Raw genomic sequence first — 11730 nt, 5'->3', positions numbered from 1 at the left:
AAACTGTTAAAATACACAATGAGAGTTCCCAGAAATGATTAAGAACGTTTAATAAACACCTCAATTACCTGTGAATAGATTCTTACTACATTTACTGTCGAATTCAATCACGGAGGTTTCCAGTGGAAAGCTGTGAAATGACGTAATTCTGGTAATGTTTACAAGTCCGGGTACTTCGGGTGGCGTTTTCACGGGACTGTGCTTTCAATTATTAAGAGTTCATGTTTACAGAGCTCAGATTTGGTGTCTAAAGCCTTGGAATGACGAGAATAGTTTTTATGTTTACAATTTAGGAGGATTGGCTATGTCGTTTCTTTGTGTGAATCAGTTAAAATGGTGGCGGTTCCAGTAAATACTTCTAAGCAAACTGTCTAATTGTGGTAAAACTCTTAAAATACACAATGATAGTTCCCAGAAATGATTAAGAACGTCTAATGAACACCTCAAGTACACGTAAATAGATTCTTACTACCTTTACTGTCGAATTCAATCACGGAGGTTTCCAGGGGAAAGCTGTGAAATGACGAAAATACTGGTAATGTTTACAAGTAGGGGTACTTCTGGTGGCGTTTTCACGGGACTGTACTTTCAAATATTAAGAGTTCATGTTTACAGAGCTCAGAATTGGTGTCTAAAGCCTTGGAATGAGGAGAATATTGTTTATGTTTACAATTTAGGAGGATTGGCTTTGGCGTTTTTTTTGTGTGAATCAGTTAAAATGGTGGCGGTTCCAGTAAATACTTCTAAGCAAACTGTCTAATTGTGTTAAAACTGTTAAAATACACAATGAGAGTTCCCAGAAATGATTAAGAACGTGTAATGAACACCTCAAGTACACGTAAATAGATTCTTACTACCTTTACTGTCGAATTCAATAACGGAGGTTTCCAGTGGAAAGCTGTGAAATGACGAAAATACTGGTAATGTTTACAAGTACGGGTACTTCTGGTGGCGTTTTCACGGGACTGTGCTTTCAAATATTAAGAGATCATGTTTACAGAGCTCAGAATTGGTGTCTAAAGCCTTGGAATGACGAGAATAGTTTTTATGTTTACAATTTAGGAGGATTGGCTTTGGCGTTTTTCTGTGTGAATCAGTTAAAATGGTGGCGGTTCCAGTAAACAGTTCTAAGCAAACTGTCTAATTGTGGTAAAACTATTAACATACACAATGAGAGTTCCCGGAAATGATTAAGAACGTGTAATAAAATCTCAAGTACACGTAAATAGATTCTTACTTCATTTACTGTCGAATTCAATCACCGAGGTTTCCAGTGGAAAGCTGTGAAATGACGAAAATAGTGGTAATGTTTACAAGTACGGGTACTTCTGGTGGCGTTTTCACGGGACTGTGCTTTCAATTATTACGAATTCATGTTTACAGAGCTCAGAATTGGTGTCTAAAGCCTTGGAATGAGGAGAATATTGTTTATGTTTACAATTTAGGAGGATTGGCTTTGGCGCTTTTTTGTGCGTATCATTTAAAATGGTGACGGTTCCAGGAAATACTTCTAAGCAAACTGTCTAATTGTGGTAAAACTGTTAAAATACACAATGAGAGTTCCCAGAAATGATTAAGAACGTTTAATAAACACCTCAAGTACCTGTAAATAGATTCTTACTACATTTACTGTTGAATTCAATCACGGAGGTTTCCAGTGGAAAGCTGTGAAATGACGTAATTCTGGTAATGTTTACAAGTCCGGGTACTTCGGGTGGCGTTTTCACGGGACTGTGCTTTCAATTATTAAGAGTTCATGTTTACAGAGCTCAGATTTGGTGTCTAAAGCCTTGGAATGACGAGAATAGTTTTTATGTTTACAATTTAGGAGGATTGGCTTTGTCGTTTCTTTGTGTGAATCAGTTAAAATGGTGGCGGTTCCAGTAAATACTTCTAAGCAAACTGTCTAATTGTGGTAAAACTCTTAAAATACACAATGATAGTTCCCAGAAATGATTAAGAACGTGCAATGAACACCTCAAGTACACGTAAATAGATTCTTACTACCTTTACTGTCGAAATCAATAACGGGGGTTTCCAGTGGAAAGCTGTGAAATGACGAAAATACTGGTAATGTTTACAAGTCCGTGTACTTCTGGTGGCGTTTTCACGGGACTGTGCTTTCAATTATTACGAGTTCATGTTTACAGAGCTCAGAATTGGTGTCTAAAGCCTTGGAATGAGGAGAATATTGTTTATGTTTACAATTTAGGAGGATTGGCTTCGGCGCTTTTTTGTGCGTATCATTTAAAATGGTGACGGTTCCAGGAAATACTTCTAAGCAAACTGTCTAATTGTGGTAAAACTGTTAAAATACACAATGAGAGTTCCCAGAAATGATTAAGAACGTTTAATAAACCCCTCAAGTACCTGTAAATAGATTCTTACTACATTTACTGTCGAATTCAATCACGGAGGTTTCCAGTGGAAAGCTGTGAAATCACGTAATTCTGGTAATGTTTACAAGTCCGGGTACTTCGGGTGGCGTTTTCACGGGACTGTGCTTTCAATTATTAAGAGTTCATGTTTACAGAGCTCAGATTTGGTGTCTAAAGCCTTGGAATGACGAGAATAGTTTTTATGTTTACAATTTAGGAGGATTGGCTTTGTCGTTTCTTTGTGTGAATCAGTTAAAATGGTGGCGGTTCCAGTAAATACTTCTAAGCAAACTGTCTAATTGTGGTAAAACTCTTAAAATACACAATGATAGTTCCCAGAAATGATTAAGAACGTGCAATGAACACCTCAAGTACACGTAAATAGATTCTTACTTCATTTACTGTCGAATTCAATCAGGGAGGTTTCCAGTGGAAAGCTGTGAAATGACGAAAATACTGGTAATGTTTACAAGTACGGGTACTTCTGGTGGCGTTTTCACGGGACTGTGCTTTCAAATATTAAGAATTCATGTTTACAGAGCTCAGAATTGGTGTCTGAAGCCTTGGAATGAGGAGAATATTGTTTATGTTTACAATTTAGGAGGATTGGCTTCGGCGCTTTTTTGTGCGTATCATTTAAAATGGTGACGGTTCCAGGAAATACTTCTAAGCAAACTGTCTAATTGTGGTAAAACTGTTAAAATACACAATGATAGTTACCAGAAATGATTAAGAACGTGTAATGAACACCTCAAGTACACGTAAATAGATTCTTACTACCTTTACTGTCGAAATCAATCACGGAGGTTTCCAGTGGAAAGCTGTGAAATGACGAAAATACTGGTAATGTTTACAAGTACGGGTACTTCTGGTGGCGTTTTCACGGGACTGTGCTTTCAAATATTAAGAATTCATGTTTACAGAGCTCAGAATTGGTGTCTAAAGCCTTGGAATGAGGAGAATATTGTTTATGTTTACAATTTAGGAGGATTGGCTTCGGCGCTTTTTTGTGCGTATCATTTAAAATGGTGACGGTTCCAGGAAATACTTCTAAGCAAACTGTCTAATTGTGGTAAAACTGTTAAAATACACAATGAGAGTTCCCAGAAATGATTAAGAACGTTTAATAAACCCCTCAAGTACCTGTAAATAGATTCTTACTACATTTACTGTCGAATTCAATCACGGAGGTTTCCAGTGGAAAGCTGTGAAATGACGTAATTCTGGTAATGTTTACAAGTCCGGGTACTTCGGGTGGCGTTTTCACGGGACTGTGCTTTCAATTATTAAGAATTCATGTTTACAGAGCTCAGAATTGGTGTCTAAAGCCTTGGAATGAGGAGAATATTGTTTATGTTTACAATTTAGGATGATTGGCTTCGGCGCTTTTTTGTGCGTATCATTTAAAATGGTGACGGTTCCAGGAAATACTTCTAAGCAAACTGTCTAATTGTGGTAAAACTGTAAAAATACACAATGATAGTTACCAGAAATGATTAAGAACGTGTAATGAACACCTCAAGTACACGTAAATAGATTCTTACTACCTTTACTGTCGAATTCAATCACGGAGGTTTCCAGTGGAAAGCTGTGAAATGACGAAAATACTGGTAATGTTTACAAGTACGGGTACTTCTGGTGGCGTTTTCACGGGACTGTGCTTTCAAATATTAAGAGTTCATGTTTACAGAGCTCAGAATTGGTGTCTAAAGCCTTGGAATGACGAGAATAGTTTTTATGTTTACAATTTAGGAGGATTGGCTTCGGCGCTTTTTTGTGCGTATCATTTAAAATGGTGACGGTTCCAGGAAATACTTCTAAGCAAACTGTCTAATTGTGGTAAAACTGTTAAAATACACAATGAGAGTTCCCAGAAATGATTAAGAACGTTTAATAAACCCCTCAAGTACCTGTAAATAGATTCTTACTACATTTACTGTCGAATTCAATCACGGAGGTTTCCAGTGGAAAGCTGTGAAATGACGAAAATACTGGTAATGTTTACAAGTCCGTGTACTTCTGGTGGCGTTTTCACGGGACTGTGCTTTCAATTATTACGAGTTCATGTTTACAGAGCTCAGAATTGGTGTCTAAAGCCTTGGAATGAGGAGAATATTGTTTATGTTTACAATTTAGGAGGATTGGCTTCGGCGCTTTTTTGTGCGTATCATTTAAAATGGTGACGGTTCCAGGAAATACTTCTAAGCAAACTGTCTAATTGTGGTAAAACTGTTAAAATACACAATGAGAGTTCCCAGAAATGATTAAGAACGTTTAATAAACCCCTCAATTACCTGTAAATAGATTCTTACTACATTTACTGTCGAATTCAATCACGGAGGTTTCCAGTGGAAAGCTGTGAAATGACGTAATTCTGGTAATGTTTACAAGTCCGGGTACTTCGGGTGGCGTTTTCACGGGACTGTGCTTTCAAATATTAAGAGTTCATGTTTACAGAGCTCAGATTTGGTGTCTAAAGCCTTGGAATGACGAGAATAGTTTTTATGTTTACAATTTAGGAGGATTGGCTATGTCGTTTCTTTGTGTGAATCAGTTAAAATGGTGGCGGTTCCAGTAAATACTTCTAAGCAAACTGTCTAATTGTGGTAAAACTCTTAAAATACACAATGATAGTTCCCAGAAATGATTAAGAACGTCTAATGTACACCTCAAGTACACGTAAATAGATTCTTACTACCTTTACTGTCGAATTCAATCACGGAGGTTTCCAGTGGAAAGCTGTGAAATGACGAAAATACTGGTAATGTTTACAAGTAGGGGTACTTCTGGTGGCGTTTTCACGGGACTGTGCTTTCAAATATTAAGAGTTCATGTTTACAGAGCTCAGAATTGGTGTCTAAAGCCTTGGAATGACGAGAATAGTTTTTATGTTTACAATTTAGGAGGATTGGCTTTGGCGTTTTTCTGTGTGAATCAGTTAAAATGGTGGCGGTTCCAGTAAACAGTTCTAAGCAAACTGTCTAATTGTGGTAAAACTATTAACATACACAATGAGAGTTCCCGGAAATGATTAAGAACGTGTAATAAAATCTCAAGTACACCTAAATAGATTCTTACTTCATTTACTGTCGAATTCAATCACCGAGGTTTCCAGTGGAAAGCTGTGAAATGACGAAAATAGTGGTAATGTTTACAAGTACGGGTACTTCTGGTGGCGTTTTCACGGGACTGTGCTTTCAATTATTACGAATTCATGTTTACAGAGCTCAGAATTGGTGTCTAAAGCCTTGGAATGAGGAGAATATTGTTTATGTTTACAATTTAGGAGGATTGGCTTCGGCGCTTTTTTGTGCGTATCATTTAAAATGGTGACGGTTCCAGGAAATACTTCTAAGCAAACTGTCTAATTGTGGTAAAACTGTTAAAATACACAATGAGAGTTCCCAGAAATGATTAAGAACGTTTAATAAACCCCTCAAGTACCTGTAAATAGATTCTTACTACATTTACTGTTGAATTCAATCACGGAGGTTTCCAGTGGAAAGCTGTGAAATGACGTAATTCTGGTAATGTTTACAAGTCCGGGTACTTCGGGTGGCGTTTTCACGGGACTGTGCTTTCAATTATTAAGAGTTCATGTTTACAGAGCTCAGATTTGGTGTCTAAAGCCTTGGAATGACGAGAATAGTTTTTATGTTTACAATTTAGGAGGATTGGCTTTGTCGTTTCTTTGTGTGAATCAGTTAAAATGGTGGCGGTTCCAGTAAATACTTCTAAGCAAACTGTCTAATTGTGGTAAAACTCTTAAAATACACAATGATAGTTCCCAGAAATGATTAAGAACGTGCAATGAACACCTCAAGTACACGTAAATAGATTCTTACTACCTTTACTGTCGAAATCAATAACGGGGGTTTCCAGTGGAAAGCTGTGAAATGACGAAAATACTGGTAATGTTTACAAGTCCGTGTACTTCTGGTGGCGTTTTCACGGGACTGTGCTTTCAATTATTACGAGTTCATGTTTACAGAGCTCAGAATTGGTGTCTAAAGCCTTGGAATGAGGAGAATATTGTTTATGTTTACAATTTAGGAGGATTGGCTTCGGCGCTTTTTTGTGCGTATCATTTAAAATGGTGACGGTTCCAGGAAATACTTCTAAGCAAACTGTCTAATTGTGGTAAAACTGTTAAAATACACAATGAGAGTTCCCAGAAATGATTAAGAACGTTTAATAAACCCCTCAAGTACCTGTAAATAGATTCTTACTACATTTACTGTCGAATTCAATCACGGAGGTTTCCAGTGGAAAGCTGTGAAATGACGTAATTCTGGTAATGTTTACAAGTCCGGGTACTTCGGGTGGCGTTTTCACGGGACTGTGCTTTCAATTATTAAGAGTTCATGTTTACAGAGCTCAGATTTGGTGTCTAAAGCCTTGGAATGACGAGAATAGTTTTTATGTTTACAATTTAGGAGGATTGGCTTTGTCGTTTCTTTGTGTGAATCAGTTAAAATGGTGGCGGTTCCAGTAAATACTTCTAAGCAAACTGTCTAATTGTGGTAAAACTCTTAAAATACACAATGATAGTTCCCAGAAATGATTAAGAACGTGCAATGAACACCTCAAGTACACGTAAATAGATTCTTACTTCATTTACTGTCGAATTCAATCAGGGAGGTTTCCAGTGGAAAGCTGTGAAATGACGAAAATACTGGTAATGTTTACAAGTACGGGTACTTCTGGTGGCGTTTTCACGGGACTGTGCTTTCAAATATTAAGAATTCATGTTTACAGAGCTCAGAATTGGTGTCTGAAGCCTTGGAATGAGGAGAATATTGTTTATGTTTACAATTTAGGAGGATTGGCTTCGGCGCTTTTTTGTGCGTATCATTTAAAATGGTGACGGTTCCAGGAAATACTTCTAAGCAAACTGTCTAATTGTGGTAAAACTGTTAAAATACACAATGATAGTTACCAGAAATGATTAAGAACGTGTAATGAACACCTCAAGTACACGTAAATAGATTCTTACTACCTTTACTGTCGAAATCAATCACGGAGGTTTCCAGTGGAAAGCTGTGAAATGACGAAAATACTGGTAATGTTTACAAGTACGGGTACTTCTGGTGGCGTTTTCACGGGACTGTGCTTTCAAATATTAAGAATTCATGTTTACAGAGCTCAGAATTGGTGTCTAAAGCCTTGGAATGAGGAGAATATTGTTTATGTTTACAATTTAGGAGGATTGGCTTCGGCGTTTTTTTGTGCGTATCATTTAAAATGGTGACGGTTCCAGGAAATACTTCTAAGCAAACTGTCTAATTGTGGTAAAACTGTAAAAATACACAATGATAGTTACCAGAAATGATTAAGAACGTGTAATGAACACCTCAAGTACACGTAAATAGATTCTTACTACCTTTACTGTCGAATTCAATCACGGAGGTTTCCAGTGGAAAGCTGTGAAATGACGAAAATACTGGTAATGTTTACAAGTACGGGTACTTCTGGTGGCGTTTTCACGGGACTGTGCTTTCAAATATTAAGAGTTCATGTTTACAGAGCTCAGAATTGGTGTCTAAAGCCTTGGAATGACGAGAATAGTTTTTATGTTTACAATTTAGGAGGATTGGCTTCGGCGCTTTTTTGTGCGTATCATTTAAAATGGTGACGGTTCCAGGAAATACTTCTAAGCAAACTGTCTAATTGTGGTAAAACTGTTAAAATACACAATGAGAGTTCCCAGAAATGATTAAGAACGTTTAATAAACCCCTCAAGTACCTGTAAATAGATTCTTACTACATTTACTGTCGAATTCAATCACGGAGGTTTCCAGTGGAAAGCTGTGAAATGACGAAAATACTGGTAATGTTTACAAGTCCGTGTACTTCTGGTGGCGTTTTCACGGGACTGTGCTTTCAATTATTACGAGTTCATGTTTACAGAGCTCAGAATTGGTGTCTAAAGCCTTGGAATGAGGAGAATATTGTTTATGTTTACAATTTAGGAGGATTGGCTTCGGCGCTTTTTTGTGCGTATCATTTAAAATGGTGACGGTTCCAGGAAATACTTCTAAGCAAACTGTCTAATTGTGGTAAAACTGTTAAAATACACAATGAGAGTTCCCAGAAATGATTAAGAACGTTTAATAAACCCCTCAATTACCTGTAAATAGATTCTTACTACATTTACTGTCGAATTCAATCACGGAGGTTTCCAGTGGAAAGCTGTGAAATGACGTAATTCTGGTAATGTTTACAAGTCCGGGTACTTCGGGTGGCGTTTTCACGGGACTGTGCTTTCAATTATTAAGAGTTCATGTTTACAGAGCTCAGATTTGGTGTCTAAAGCCTTGGAATGACGAGAATAGTTTTTATGTTTACAATTTAGGAGGATTGGCTATGTCGTTTCTTTGTGTGAATCAGTTAAAATGGTGGCGGTTCCAGTAAATACTTCTAAGCAAACTGTCTAATTGTGGTAAAACTCTTAAAATACACAATGATAGTTCCCAGAAATGATTAAGAACGTCTAATGAACACCTCAAGTACACGTAAATAGATTCTTACTACCTTTACTGTCGAATTCAATCACGGAGGTTTCCAGGGGAAAGCTGTGAAATGACGAAAATACTGGTAATGTTTACAAGTAGGGGTACTTCTGGTGGCGTTTTCACGGGACTGTGCTTTCAAATATTAAGAGTTCATGTTTACAGAGCTCAGAATTGGTGTCTAAAGCCTTGGAATGAGGAGAATATTGTTTATGTTTACAATTTAGGAGGATTGGCTTTGGCGTTTTTCTGTGTGAATCAGTTAAAATGGTGGCGGTTCCAGTAAACAGTTCTAAGCAAACTGTCTAATTGTGGTAAAACTATTAACATACACAATGAGAGTTCCCGGAAATGATTAAGAACGTGTAATAAAATCTCAAGTACACGTAAATAGATTCTTACTACCTTTACTGTCGAATTCAATCACGGAGGTTTCCAGTGGAAAGCTGTGAAATGACGAAAATACTGGTAATGTTTACAAGTACGGGTACTTCTGGTGGCGTTTTCACGGGACTGTGCTTTCAAATATTAAGAGTTCATGTTTACAGAGCTCAGAATTGGTGTCTAAAGCCTTGGAATGAGGAGAATATTGTTTATGTTTACAATTTAGGAGGATTGGCTTCGGCGCTTTTTTGTGCGTATCATTTAAAATGGTGACGGTTCCAGGAAATACTTCTAAGCAAACTGTCTAATTGTGGTAAAACTGTTAAAATACACAATGAGAGTTCCCAGAAATGATTAAGAACGTTTAATAAACACCTCAAGTACCTGTAAATAGATTCTTACTACATTTACTGTCGAATTCAATCACGGAGGTTTCCAGTGGAAAGCTGTGAAATGACGTAATTCTGGTAATGTTTACAAGTCCGGGTACTTCGGGTGGCGTTTTCACGGGACTGTGCTTTCAATTATTAAGAGTTCATGTTTACAGAGCTCAGATTTGGTGTCTAAAGCCTTGGAATGACGAGAATAGTTTTTATGTTTACAATTTAGGAGGATTGGCTTTGTCGTTTCTTTGTGTGAATCAGTTAAAATGGTGGCGGTTCCAGTAAATACTTCTAAGCAAACTGTCTAATTGTGGTAAAACTCTTAAAATACACAATGATAGTTCCCAGAAATGATTAAGAACGTGCAATGAACACCTCAAGTACACGTAAATAGATTCTTACTACCTTTACTGTCGAATTCAATCACGGAGGTTTCCAGTGGAAAGCTGTGAAATGACGAAAATACTGGTAATGTTTACAAGTACGGGTACTTCTGGTGGCGTTTTCACGGGACTGTGCTTTCAAATATTAAGAATTCATGTTTACAGAGCTCAGAATTGGTGTCTAAAGCCTTGGAATGAGGAGAATATTGTTTATGTTTACAATTTAGGAGGATTGGCTTCGGCGCTTTTTTGTGTGTATCATTTAAAATGGTGACGGTTCCAGGAAATACTTCTAAGCAAACTGTCTAATTGTGGTAAAACTGTTAAAATACACAATGATAGTTACCAGAAATGATTAAGAACGTGTAATGAACACCTCAAGTACACGTAAATAGATTCTTACTACCTTTATTGTCGAATTCAATCACAGAGGTTTCCAGTGGAAAGCTGTGAAATGACGAAAATACTGGTAATGTTTACAAGTACGGGTACTTCTGGTGGCGTTTTCACGGGACTTTGCTTTCAAATATTAAGAGTTCATGTTTACATAGCTCAGAATTGGTGTCTAAAGCCTTGGAATGAGGAGAATATTGTTTATGTTTACAATTTAGGAGGATTGGCTTTGGCGCTTTTTCTGTGTGAATCAGTTAAAATGGTGGCGGTTCCAGTAAACAGTTCCAAGCAAACTCTCTAATTGTGGTAAAACTATTAACGTACACAATGAGAGTTCCCGGAAATGATTAAGAACGTGTAATAAACATCTCAAGTACACGTAAATAGATTCTTACTTCATTTACTGTCGAATTCAATCACGAGGTTTCCAGTGGAAAGCTGTGAAATGACGAAAATACTGGTAATGTTTACAAGTCCGTGTACTTCTGGTGGCGTTTTCACGGGACTGTGCTTTCAATTATTACGAGTTCATGTTTACAGAGCTCAGAATTGGTGTCTAAAGCCTTGGAATGAGGAGAATATTGTTTATGTTTACAATTTAGGAGGATTGGCTTCGGCGCTTTTTTGTGCGTATCATTTAAAATGGTGACGGTTCCAGGAAATACTTCTAAGCAAACTGTCTAATTGTGGTAAAACTGTTAAAATACACAATAAGAGTTCCCAGAAATGATTAAGAACGTTTAATAAACCCCTCAATTACCTGTAAATAGATTCTTACTACATTTACTGTCGAATTCAATCACGGAGGTTTCCAGTGGAAAGCTGTGAAATGACGTAATTCTGGTAATGTTTACAAGTCCGGGGACTTCGGGTGGCGTTTTCACGGGACTGTGCTTTCAATTATTAAGAGTTCATGTTTACAGAGCTCAGATTTGGTGTCTAAAGCCTTGGAATGACGAGAATAGTTTTTATGTTTACAATTTAGGAGGATTGGCTTTGTCGTTTCTTTGTGTGAATCAGTTAAAATGGTGGAGGTTCCAGTAAATACTTCTAAGCAAACTGTCTAATTGTGGTAAAACTCTTAAAATACACAATGATAGTTCCCAGAAATGATTAAGAACGTGCAATGAACACCTCAAGTACACGTAAATAGATTCTTACTACCTTTACTGTCGAATTCAATCACGGAGGTTTCCAGTGGAAAGCTGTGAAATGACGAAAATACTGGTAATGTTTACAAGTACGGGTACTTCTGGTGGCGTTTTCACGGGACTGTGCTTTCAAATATTAAGAATTC

The sequence above is a fragment of the Myotis daubentonii genome, chromosome 12, assembly GCF_963259705.1.
Source record: "Myotis daubentonii chromosome 12, mMyoDau2.1, whole genome shotgun sequence".
In the NCBI taxonomy this organism is placed as follows: domain Eukaryota; kingdom Metazoa; phylum Chordata; class Mammalia; order Chiroptera; family Vespertilionidae; genus Myotis; species Myotis daubentonii.
The sequence above is the reverse complement of the archived record's forward strand: the minus strand, read 5'-3'. Positions refer to the sequence as shown.